This window comes from Pongo abelii, chromosome 10 (assembly GCF_028885655.2).
Source record: "Pongo abelii isolate AG06213 chromosome 10, NHGRI_mPonAbe1-v2.0_pri, whole genome shotgun sequence".
NCBI classification, from domain to species: domain Eukaryota; kingdom Metazoa; phylum Chordata; class Mammalia; order Primates; family Hominidae; genus Pongo; species Pongo abelii.
The window spans coordinates 68,707,682-68,720,366 of NC_071995.2; the positions used below are offsets into that span (position 1 = coordinate 68,707,682).

A 12,685-nucleotide genomic window follows, 5' to 3' on the forward strand; every position below is an offset into this window, starting at 1 on the left:
TAGTATTGGATGTCCTGGCCAGAGAAATCAGGCAAGAGGAAGAAATAAAGAGCATTCAAATAGGAAAAGAGGAAGTAAACTATCCCTGTTTGCAGATGACATGATCCTGTTTGCAGATGACATGATCCTATATCTAGAAAACCCATAGTTTCAGCCCAGAAGCTTCTGAAGTGAATAAACAACTTCAGCAAAGTTTCAGGATACAAAATCAATGTGCAATGTGCAAAAATCACTAGCATTCCTATACACCAACAACAGTCAAGCCAAGAGGCAAATCAGGAATGAACTCCCATTCACAATTGCCACAAAAAGAATAAAATACCTAGGAATACAGCTAACTAGGGAGATGAAAGACTTCTACAAGGAGAACTGCAAAACACTGCTCAAGTAAATCAGAGATGATACAAACAAATGGAAAAACATTCCATGTTCATGTATAGGAAGAATTAATATTATTAAAATGGCGATACTACCCAAAACAATTTATAGATTCAATGATGGCACTTAATATTAATTAAGCCAAGTTTGTAAGAAATGGCTCACCTGAATTATCTCATTTAATTGTCACAACAATTTTTGAGAAAGATTATTCACAGAACTAGAAAAACTATTTTAAAATTCATATGGAACCAAAAAGGAGCCCGAATAGCCAAGACAATCCTAAGCAAAAAGAACAAAGCTGGAGGCATGATGCTACCTGACTTCGAACTATACTACAGGGCTACAGTAACCAAAACAGCACAGTACTGAGACAAAAACAGACACAGAGACCAATGGAACGGAAAAGAGATGCCAGAAATAAGGCTGCATGCCTACAACTATTTGATCTTCAACAAACCTGACAAAAACAAGCAATGGGAAAGTATTCCCTATTCAATAAATGGTGCTGGGAGAACTGGCTAGCCATATGCAGAAAATTAAAACTGGACCCCTTCCTTATATCATATACAAAAATTAACTCAAGATGGCTTAAAGGCTTAAATGTAAAAACCCAAACTATAAAAATCCTGTAAGAAAATCCAGACAATACCATTCAAGCCATAGGAAAGGACATAGGCATTTCATGATGAAGATGTCAAAAATGATTTCAACAAAAGGAAAAATTGACAAATGGGATTTAATTAAACTAAAGAGCTTCTGCACAGCAAAAGAAACTATCAACAGAGTATAACAGACAACCTACAGAATGGGGGAAAATTTTTGCCAACTCTGCATCAGACAAAGGTCCAATATCCAGCATCTACAAGGAACTTAAACAAATTTACAAGAAAAAAAACTCATTAAAAGGTGATCAAAGGACATGAACAGACACTTTCCAAAAGAAGATATAAATGCAGTCAACAATCATATGAAAAAAATCTCAACAGCACTGATAATTAGAGAAATGCAAATCAAAACCATAATGAGATACCTCTCACACCAGTTAGAATGGCTACTATTAAAAAGTCAAAAAATGACATAGGCTGGCGAGGTTGTGGAGAAAAAGGAATGCTTATACACTGTTGGTGGGAGTGTAAATTAATTCAACCATTGTGAAAGACAGGGTGGCAATTCCTTAAAGACCTATAGACAGAAATATTATTCGACCCAGCAATCCCATATACCCAAAGGAATATAAATTGCTCTATTATAAAGACACATTCACACATATGTTCATTGCAGCACTATTCACAACAGCAAAGACATGGAATCAACCTAAATGCCCAGTAATGATGGACTGGATAAAGAAAATGTGCTACATATACACCATGTAATACTGTGCAGCCATAAAAAAAGAACAAGATTATGTCCTTTGCAGGGACATGGATGGGGCTGGAGGCCATTAGCCTTAGCAAACTAACACAGGAACAGAAAACCAAACACTGTATATTCTCCCTTATAAGTGGGTGCTAAATAATGAGAACACATGAATATGTAGAGGGGAAAAACACACACTGGGGCCTATCAGAGGGTAAAGAGTGGGAAGCGGGAGAGGATCAGGAAAAATAACTAAGGGGTAGTAGGATTATTTAGTATATTTATTTATATTTAGGGGTAGTAGGATAACTAAGGGGTAGTAGGTATTAACCTGGGTGATGAGCATCACACCACACCTATTCCAAAATTGACCATATACTTGGAAGTAAAGCTCTCCTCAATAAATATAAAAGAACAGAAATTATAACAAACTATCTCTCAGATCACAGTGCAATCAAGCTAGAACTCAGGATTAAGAATCTCACTCAAAACCGCTCAACTACGTGGAAACTGAACAATGAATGACTACTGAGTACATAATGAAATGAAGGCAGAAATAAAGATGTTCTTTGAAACCAACGAGAACCAAGACACAACATACCAGAATCTCTGGGATGCATTCAAAGCAGTGTGTAGAGGGAAATTTATAGCACTAAATGCCCACAAGAGAAAGCAGGAAAGATCCAAAATTGACACCCTAACATCACAATTAAAAGAACTAGACAAGCAAGAGCAAACACATTCAAAAGCTAGCAGAAGGCAAGAAATAACTAAAATCAGAGCAGAACTGAAGGAAATAGAGACACAAAAAACCTTTCAAAAAATAAGTGAATCCAGGAGCTGGTTTTTTGAAAGGATCAACAAAATTGATAGACCGCTAGCAAGATTAATAAAGAAAAAAAGAGAGAATCAAATAGATGCAATAAAAAAATGATAAAGGGGATATCACCACCGATCCCACAGAAATACAAACTACCATCAGAGAATATTACAAACACCTCTACGCAAATAAACTAGAAAATCTAGAAGAAATGGATAAATTCCTGGACACATACACCCTCCCAAGACTAAACCAGGAAGAAGTTGAATCTCTGAATAGACCAATAACAGGAGCTGAAATTGTGGCAATAATCAATAGCTTACCAACCAAAAAAAGTCCAGGACCAGATGGGTTCACAGCCGAATTCTACCAGAGGTACAAGGAGGAGCTGGTACCATTCCTTCTGAAACTATTCCAATCAATAGAAAAAGAGGGAATCCTCCCTAACTCATTTTATGAGGCCAGCATCATCCTGATACCAAAGCCTGGCAGAGACACAACCAAAAAAGAGAATTTTAGACCAACATCCTTGATGAACATTGATGCAAAAATCCTCAATAAAATACTGGCAAACAGAATCCAGCAGCACATCAAAAAGCTTATCCACCATGATCAAGTGGGCTTCATCCCTGGGATGCAAGGCTGGTTCAATATACACAAATCAATAAATGTAATCCAGCATATAAACAGAACCAAAGACAAAAACCACATGATTATCTCAACAGATGCAGAAAAGGCCTTTGACAAAATTCAACAACCCTTCATGCTAAAAACTCTCAATAAATTAGGTATTGATGGGACGTATGTCAAAATAATAAGAGCTATCTATGACAAACCCACAGCCAATATCATACTGAATGGGCAAAAACTGGAAGCATTCCCTTTGAAAACTGGCACAAGACAGGGATGCCCTCTCTCACCACTTCTATTCAACATAGTGTTGGAAGTTCTGGCCAGGGCAATTAGGCAAGAGAAGGAAATCAAGGGTATTCAATTAGGAAAAGAGGAAGTCAAATTGTCCCTGTTTGCAGATGACATGATAGTATATCTAGAAAACCCCATTGTCTCAGCCCAAAATCTCCTTAAGCTGATAAGCAACTTCAGCAAAGTCTCAGGATACAAAATCAATGTACAAAAATCACAAGGATTCTTATACATCAATAACAGACAGAGAGCCAAATCATGAGTGAACTCCCATTCACAATTGCTTCAAAGAGAATAAAATACCTAGGAATCCAACTTACAAGGGATGTGAAGGACCTCTTCAAGGAGAACTACAAACCACTGCTCAACGAAATAAAAGAGGATACAAACAAATGGAAGAACATTCCATGCTCATGGGTAGGAAGAATCAATATTGTGAAAATGGCCATCCTTCCCAAGGTAATTTACAGATTCAATGCCATCCCCATCAAGCTACCAATGACTTTCTTCACAGAATTGGAAATAACTACTTTAAAGTTCATATGGAACCAAAAAAGAGCCCACATCGCCAAGTCAATCCTAAGCCAAAAGAACAAAGCTGGAGGCATCACACTACCTGACTTCAAACTATACTACAAGGCTACAGTAACCAAAACAGCATGGTACTGGTACCAAAACAGAGATATAGATCAATGGAACAGAACAGAGCCCTCAGAAATAATGCCACATATCTACAACTATCTGATCTTTGACAAACCTGAGAAAAACAAGAAATGGGGAAAGGATTCCCTATTTCATAAATGGTGCTGGGAAAACTGGCTAGCCATATGTAGAAAGCTGAAACTGGATCCCTTCCTTACACCTTATACAAAAATCAATTCAAGATGGATTAAAGACTTAAATGTTAGACCTAAAACCATAAAAACCCTAGAAGAAAACCTAGGCATTACCATTCAGGACATAGGCATGGGCAAGGACTTCATGTCTAAAACACCAAAAGCAATGGCAACAAAAGCCAAAATTGACAAATGGGATCTAATTAAACTAAAGAGCTTCTGCACAGCAAAGGAAACTACCATCAGAGTGAACAGGCAACCTACAAAATGGGAGAAAATTTTCGCAACCTACTCATCTGACAAAGGGCTAATATCCAGAATCTACAATGAACTCCAACAAATTTACAAGAAAAAAACAACCCCATCAAAAAGTGGGCGAAGGACATGAACAGACACTTCTCAAAAGACATTTATGCAGCCAAAAAACACATGAAAAAATGCTCACCATCACTGGCCATCAGAGAAATGCAAATCAAAACCACAATGAGATACCATCTCACACCAGTTAGAATGGCAACCATTAAAAAGTCAGGAAACAACAGGTGCTGGAGAGGATGTGGAGAAATAGGAACACTTTTACACTGTTGGTGGGACTGTAAACTAGTTCAACCCTTGTGGAAGTCAGTGTGGCGATTCCTCAGGGATCTAGAACTAGAAATTCCATTCGACCCAGCCATCCCATTACTGGGTATATACTCAAAGGACTATCAATCATGCGGCTATAAAGACACATGCACACGTATGTTTACTGCAGCATTATTCACAATAGCAAAGACTTGGAACCAACCCAAATGTCCAACAATGATAGACTGGATTAAGAAAATGTGGCACGTATACACCATGGAATACTATGCAGCCATAAAAAATGATGAGTTCATGTCCTTTGTAGGGACATGGATGAAATTGGAAATCATCATTCTCAGTAAACTATCACAAGAACAAAAAACCAAACACCGCATATTCTCACTCATAGGTGGGAATTGAACAATGAGAACACATGGACACAGGAAGGGGAACATCACACTTCGGGGACTGTTGTGGGGTGGGGGGAGGGGGGAGGGATAGCACTGGCAGATATACCTAATGCTAGATGACGAGTTAGTGGGTGCAGCGCACCAGCATGGCACATGTATACATATGTAACTTACCTGCACATTGCGCACATGTACCATAAAACGTAAAGTATAATAATAATAATAATAATAAATTTAAAAAAAAAAAGAATGTGTACAACAAACCCCCATGACACAAGTTTACTTATGTAACAAACCTGCACATGTACCCCTGAACTTAACATAGAAGTTAAAAAAGAGCCCTTTATTTTAATTCCAAATCCTTAAATTTGTTTTTAGTCGTTGGAAGAAAACATTTATAAAGTTAAATATTCACAAAGAAAATTTTTACATTTATGCCAAGGATTATATATTTTTAAAAGTACCCTTTAATATCTATCTGAAAGATTCTAGATTCCATCTCAGTCATTTGATATAAAAAGCAAATATCTTAAGTCATTAACCAGGGCACATCAAGGTCTGCCTTTACCTAAAATGAACTCTCAATCAAAATTATGAAAATCTACTCTCTCCAGAGTTTCTCCAAATGTTTACCCAAGAACAGTAAGTTATTTAAATATACATCTCTGTGTTTGTTCAGTGTTCATTTAAAAGTGTACCACCCACCATGTAATCGTGGGCTTTGGTCAGTTAGGTGCTTTGCAAATAAACCAGGATGACCTTTGCTCCCTACAAGTCACTGGCCTTTCACCTTGGAATTTCAGAGTAGGGAGTTGCTTCCTTTTGGCCAGTGGAGAGTCAATGACTTTGCTGGGTTACTCTGTGGCCACAGATTATATTTAAAGTATCATCAGTCTTCAGGTGGAAGGAAGGAAGGCGCCAATTACCTGGAAGGGCTGTATTAGAATTAAATGAAGAGAATGCACTTGATTTGATCACTGTGATCAGATTCTTGCCAGTATAAATACACGATCATGTTATCAGTGATGCCTAGTACATGGATGAATGCCTAAATATAAATTATATAACACAGTTGCCAATAGTTAAAATAAACCTCTCCCCATAAGTAACTGGGATTTGTTGATTTGATGCCATTCATAATAATTCATTTTTTTCTGGGTCCTTTCTCATCCAGTGTCAGATAAAATAATTGCAAGATAACCCTGAAAATCAAATAGCCATTCACCCAAGTGCAGATATTAGGCATACCAGATGAAGTAAAGAGTTTTTATTTTTGATACTGTGTTTTATTATCTATGTTATGCCCAAGGAGCAGATAGACTGGTAAAAAATAAGTATTTCTGGAATGCAAAATATACACATTTTAAAGAGTGAACTGAAATTTGTCATGTAAAGGACTTTTTATGCTTGCTATAAGAAATATATCCCTTTGCTTTTCCAGAAATAAAAGTGTTCTAAATTAGCATGCTTTAACCAAATCAAACCAAATGAAAAAATGCCCAGAAGCAATTCCCAGCCAATTTTTTATAATATTAACGGGTAACATTTATGATAGAAAACTAAAGTTATGTATACTCCCTCCTCTTTTTTATTGAGATACAACTTATGTACAATAAAATTCACATTTCCAAAGTGTACAATTCGATGGTTTTTATTATAGTCACTTAGTTGTATAAGCATCACCACAATCAATTTTAAAGCATTTTCCTCACCCTCCCCCCCCCAAAAAAAATTCTCCCTGCTCACTAGCAGTTACTCTATATTTCTCTCTCTCTCCAGGCTCTAGAAACCACTAATATACGTGCTGTATCTGTAGATTTACCTGCTTTGGACATTTTGTATAAATGGAATCATACAACATATGGCCTCTTGTGTCTTGTCTGACTTCTTTTACTTAGCATAAATGTTTTCACGGTTCATCCATGTTGTAGCATCTATCAGTACTACATTCCTTTTCCTGGCACAATATAGTCCATTGTATGGATACACCCACATTTTGTGTATTCATTCATCAATTGATAGACATTTGGGTTGTTTCTACTTTTGGCTAGTATGAATTATTTTGCTATGAACATTTGTGTTTAAGTTTTGCATGAACATATGTTTTCATTTCTTTTGGGTATACACCTAGAAATGGAATTTCTGGGTTATATGGTAACTACATTTAACTTTTTGAGAAACTACCAAATTCTTTTCCAAAGTGGCTGCACCATTTTGTGTTTCCATCTGCAATGTCTGAGATTTCCAGTTTCTCCACATTCTTGCTAATACTTGCCGTTGTCCTTTTTTTTTTTTAATACTAGCCATCCTAGTAGGTGTATCTCATTGTGGCTTTGGTTACATTTCCCTAATGACTAACAATGTTGAGCATGTTTTCTTTGGCTTACTGGACATTTATATATATTCTGTGGATAAATGCCTAATGAAATCCTTGGCCCATTTTTAATTTGGGTTGTCTTTTTATTTTGTGTTGTAAAACTATGTATATATTCTGGACACTAGACCCTTATCACATATATGCCTTCCCATTCTCTGAATTGTCTTTTCACTTTTTGATAGTACTTGTGATGATTAATTTTATATGCCAAGTTGAGTGGGCCATGGGTTGCCTGGGTATTTGGTCAAACCTTATTGTGGGTGTTTCTCTGAGCGTGTTTTGGATGAGAGTAACATTTACATTGGAAGACGGAGTGAAGCAGAGCAACCCTCCTAATGTAGTAGGTCTTATCCAATCAGTTATGGAGACATAGCATAGACTAAAAGTGAAGTTTTGGCACTACCTAGTTATTCTGAAGTAGATACCTGAAGGTATCTCTGTGGTCTTCATGACTGTGTCTGCCTACGTTATTATTCAAATAATGTGGTTACTGTTCTAGTCCCACTTCATTTTATGTTGAATAGACATATCTATGATATAAATATCTATTAATTCAAAGAAAATACCTTGTTTTAATTATTAAAATGTTAACTTAATTATAAAATTAATACACACTTATACTAAAGTTTTCAAATAATGCAGAAGGAAGCAAATGAAAAAGAAAGGCCTCTTCCCCTAGTTCTCCCCGCCTCCTGATTTTCTGGCTCTACTTCTCACAGCTCACCACAATTTGGGTTACGTACCCTTCTTTCAATTGCCCACGCACTTACAAAGACAAATATAAATTGGATCATACAATTTCATATAGTTTTGCAACTTTTTCCCTACTTTACATTTTATATTGGAAAATTTGTCTTATTAGAACAACAATGTGGATTTCATAATTAAATACACAATTTTATATATATATATAGATATTTATTTCCAATTCTTTTTGCTATTACCAAAAATGTTGCCATAGAGTTTTCTACTATATATTTGTTTATTCATGCAAATGTATCTGTACGAACATAATATAAGTTACTCCTATAGACCAGGTGCAGTGGCTCTCACCTTTACTCCTAGCACTTTGGGAGGCTGAGGCGGGCAGACTGCATGAGCCCAGGAGTTTGAGACCAGCCAAGGGAACATGGCAAAAGCCCATCTCCACAAAAAATACAAAAATTAGCTGGGTGTGGTGGTGTGTGCCTGTAGTTCCAGCCACCTGGGAGGCTGAGTGGAGGATTGCTGGAGCCTAGGGAAGTTGAGGCTACAGTGAGCTGTGATCACGCTACTGCACTCCAGCCTCGGTGACAGAGTGAGACCCTGTCTCCAAAAAAAGTTTCTCGTATATATTGAGTATGCCAAAAGTAATTTTTTTGGTGTGATTTAAGACATTACAATATCAGGGAACCTGCCCCGATAGTCATGTAGGTTCTTTTCTATTTTCCCTAAGTGTCAGCTGGTTTGAGAAATAAAGGGACAGAGAACAAAAGAGAGAAATTTTAAAGCTGGGCATCCGGGGGAGACATCACATGTCGGTAGGTTCCGTGATGCTCCACAAGCCGTAAAACCAGCAAGTTTTTATTAGGGAGTTTCAAAAGGGGAGGGAGTATACGAATAGGGTGTGGGTCACAGACATCAAGTACTTCACAAGGTAATAAGATATCACAAGGCGAATGGAGGCAGGGTGAGATCACAGGACCACAGGACCGGGGCAAAATTAAAATTGCTAATGAAGTTTCGGGCACCATTGTCACTGATAACATCTTATCAGGAGACAGGGTTTTGAGACCAACCGGTCTGACCAAAATTTATTAGGTGGGAATTTCTTCTTCCTAATAAGCCTGGGAGTGCCATGGGAGACTGGGGTCTATTTCACCCCTACAGTCTACAGACCATAAAAGACGGCCATGTCCAGGGGGGCCAGTTCAGAGACCCACCTCCAGGCACATATTCTCTTTTCCAGGGATGTTCCTTGCTGAGAAAAAGAATTCAGCGATATTTCTCCCATTTGCTTTTGAAAGAGGAGAAATATGGCTCTGCTCCGCCCGGCTCACCGGTGGTCACAGTTTAAGGTTCTCTTTCTTGTTCCCTAAACATTGCTGTTATCCTGTTCTTTTTTCAAGGTGCCCAGATTTCATATTGTTCAAACACACATGCTCTACAATTTGTGCAGTTAATGCAATTATCACAGGGTCCTGAGGCGACATACATCCTTCTCAGCTGACAGGATTAAGAGATTAAAGTAAAGACAGGCATAGGAAATCACAAGGGTACTGATTGGGGAAGTGATAAGTGTCCATGAAATCTTCACAATTTATGTTTAGAGACTGCAGTAAAGACAGGCATAAGAAATTATAAAAGTATTAATTTGGGGAACTAATAAATGTCCATGAAATCTTCACAATCCACATTCTTCTGCCATGGCTTCAGCCGGTCTCTCCGTTTGGGGTCCCTGACTTCCCGCAACGTTACATAAAGCAGCCTCTTTACCTCTTTTATCTATCAGCTTCTAAGTGTTTATAACAGGATAAAATCATTAAAATATTGGAATTCTAGACATGCTAGAAAACACTCAGATTGGGTCCACTATATATGTACTCTAACTTTATCTCCCATTTTTGGGTAAAATTGTTAGTAATTTTCAATTTTTTTCTATTGTCTGTCTTCTAAGTTAAAAAAAAAAAAAGTCCACCTCTAATGAAATTTATGTATTTGTAAATTATATACATGTACTATTATACTTATGTATTATGCAAATTATGAGATATTTACAAAATTTGAAGTAGGAAAAGGCAAGATAAATACTACACTTGATCTTAGCCAAAAGGCCGAGAAGCGATGGGCAAGATAAATATACTTTTTTGTAATATATAATTTTTACACCCTAATGGATCATTTTACACATTTCTTGGGATGCACACGCCCCACTTTGAGACCACTCTCTCAATTATTTAGACTTACATAGGTAATGGTAACTTTTTTCAACCACTTTGGATATATAAGACAGTAAGCACCTAGGACCTATGGTATTTACCATATCAGCTATAAGCACTATTCATCAAAGATTATTTAAAATAGCATTTTGCTGGGTGTGGTGGCTCATGGCTGTAATACCAGCTACTTGGGAGGCTGAGGCAGGAAGGATCACTTGAGCCCAGGAGTTCAAGGCTGCAGTGAGCTATAATTGTGCCACTGCACTCTAGCCTGGGGACAGAGCAAGTCCCTACCCCATAAAATAAAATCATTTTGTGCATCACAGAAGACACTTCAATCTTCCCTATAGATATGCAACTGGTAATCATTAAGTTCTCACTACAAGAATATATCATCCAAACCACTACTATAACCATAAAGACAAAATTAATATATTCTAAACTTACTATATTCAACATTTCTTTCAGGCATATGGCAGTGAAGAATATGTAAAAACAGACGTTTAAACAATGGCTACAAGAATATTCCTCGTTTCTCTAACAAACTATTCTTCCTCAGGTATTGTTTTATGAGTTAATTCATTATTTCTTTTCATCAGAGATCTTTTAATATAAAAATCATAATATTTATCTGGACAACTCTTAATTTCTGAGATACTCAATAATGACATTTTTATTATATCTCCAATATATGTTTCTGTGAATGACATAATAATGAACACAGAAAATCTTTAAAAACATTGAGCACTAACATTCTTTTTAAATAAGGAGAGAATGTTAGGTTAGAATAACTTCTAATACCAACTAACTCCGTCATCTTAGCATATTAAGCTGTCCTAAGCTATACCAGTGACATTTCATTCTGAAAATGATCATTTCTGATGAGAATGAACTCAAGAAATACACAAATGAATCTAACTACTGAAAGACTCTAACAAAGGATTACAAGGGATGGGGTCACCAAATTGAGCAAACACAAGCACGAGACTTGCCCCAGTTAGATTTTGAAAAATAGCTCTATCACATTTTTATAATTTAATAAAAAAAAGCTTAGTACAGGACATGCAGCACATCCTGACAAAGTCAATACAAGACACAGGACAAAACTGTTAAATACAGAACATGTCCCATATCTACAGAATGCCTGGCTAACCTAACAAGATGGAACATAATTGACCTAATTTTAATTTCTTCCATGCATCCGGGCATTTCCTGTATGCATGGCAGGGATTTGTAGGTGTGAAAAGGAAAATAAGAATGAAATACAAAGAGAGTTTCCAAACTGACTAGAAATGAACTATTTCTTCTGTTTATCATAATGTTTTGCATTGATTCCCAAGGAAAATAGTATTTGCTTTTATTACATATTAAACAATTATCATATAAAACCTGATAATTGGTCAGTAATTTTTCTGTAATAATGCTTATTGATTTCTGGCATGAATAGGCATCTATGCTAAGAAAAGAAAAATACAATCTTCTTTTTAAAAATCCTATACAGCCACGGTATTTGAAAAGTCTCTCAAATATTAACTGTCTGAATCAGGATAAAATGACTTTTAGAAAACCCATTACTTTGCTTTAAATATTATATTTTTTATAGAATTGGAATTGCTTCTTGTCTGCTGAACATTTGAGACAACAAAGTATTGTACAGATTTAACACTGGAATCTATACTTCTAAGAGAGATTTAAAATAAATACCTCATGGTCCACTTTTTTTTTTTTTTTTTTTTCTTGAGATGGAGTCTTGCTCTGTTGCTGAGGCTGGAGTGCAATAGCACGATCTCGGCTCACTGCAGTCGCTGCCTCCTGGGTTCAAGCGATTCTCCTGCCTCAGCCTCCCCAGTAGCTGGGATTACAGGCGTGTGCCACCACGCTCAGCTAATTTTTTGTATTTTTAGTAGAGACGGGGTTTCACCATGATGGCCAGGCTGGTCTCAAACTCCTGACCTCGTGATCCGCCTGCCTAGCCTCCCAAAATGCTGGGATTACAGGCGTGAGCCACTGTGCCGGTCGGGTCCACTGTTTTAAACACAAATACACACCTTTTTTGTGTCTTACCATTCAGGGTTGAATATTTGGTGGAATGTTTTAAA

The 12,685-nt window shown here is 36.9% G+C and overlaps 1 protein-coding gene and 1 pseudogene across 1 annotated transcript in view; both read right to left on the minus strand.

Moving 5' to 3' along the window:
- The window catches only part of PTPRR (protein tyrosine phosphatase receptor type R), a 276,888-nt gene that overhangs the window by 65,640 nt on the left and 198,563 nt on the right, over positions 1–12,685 (minus strand).
- Positions 10,413–10,493, minus strand: LOC112136028 (U2 spliceosomal RNA; annotated as a pseudogene).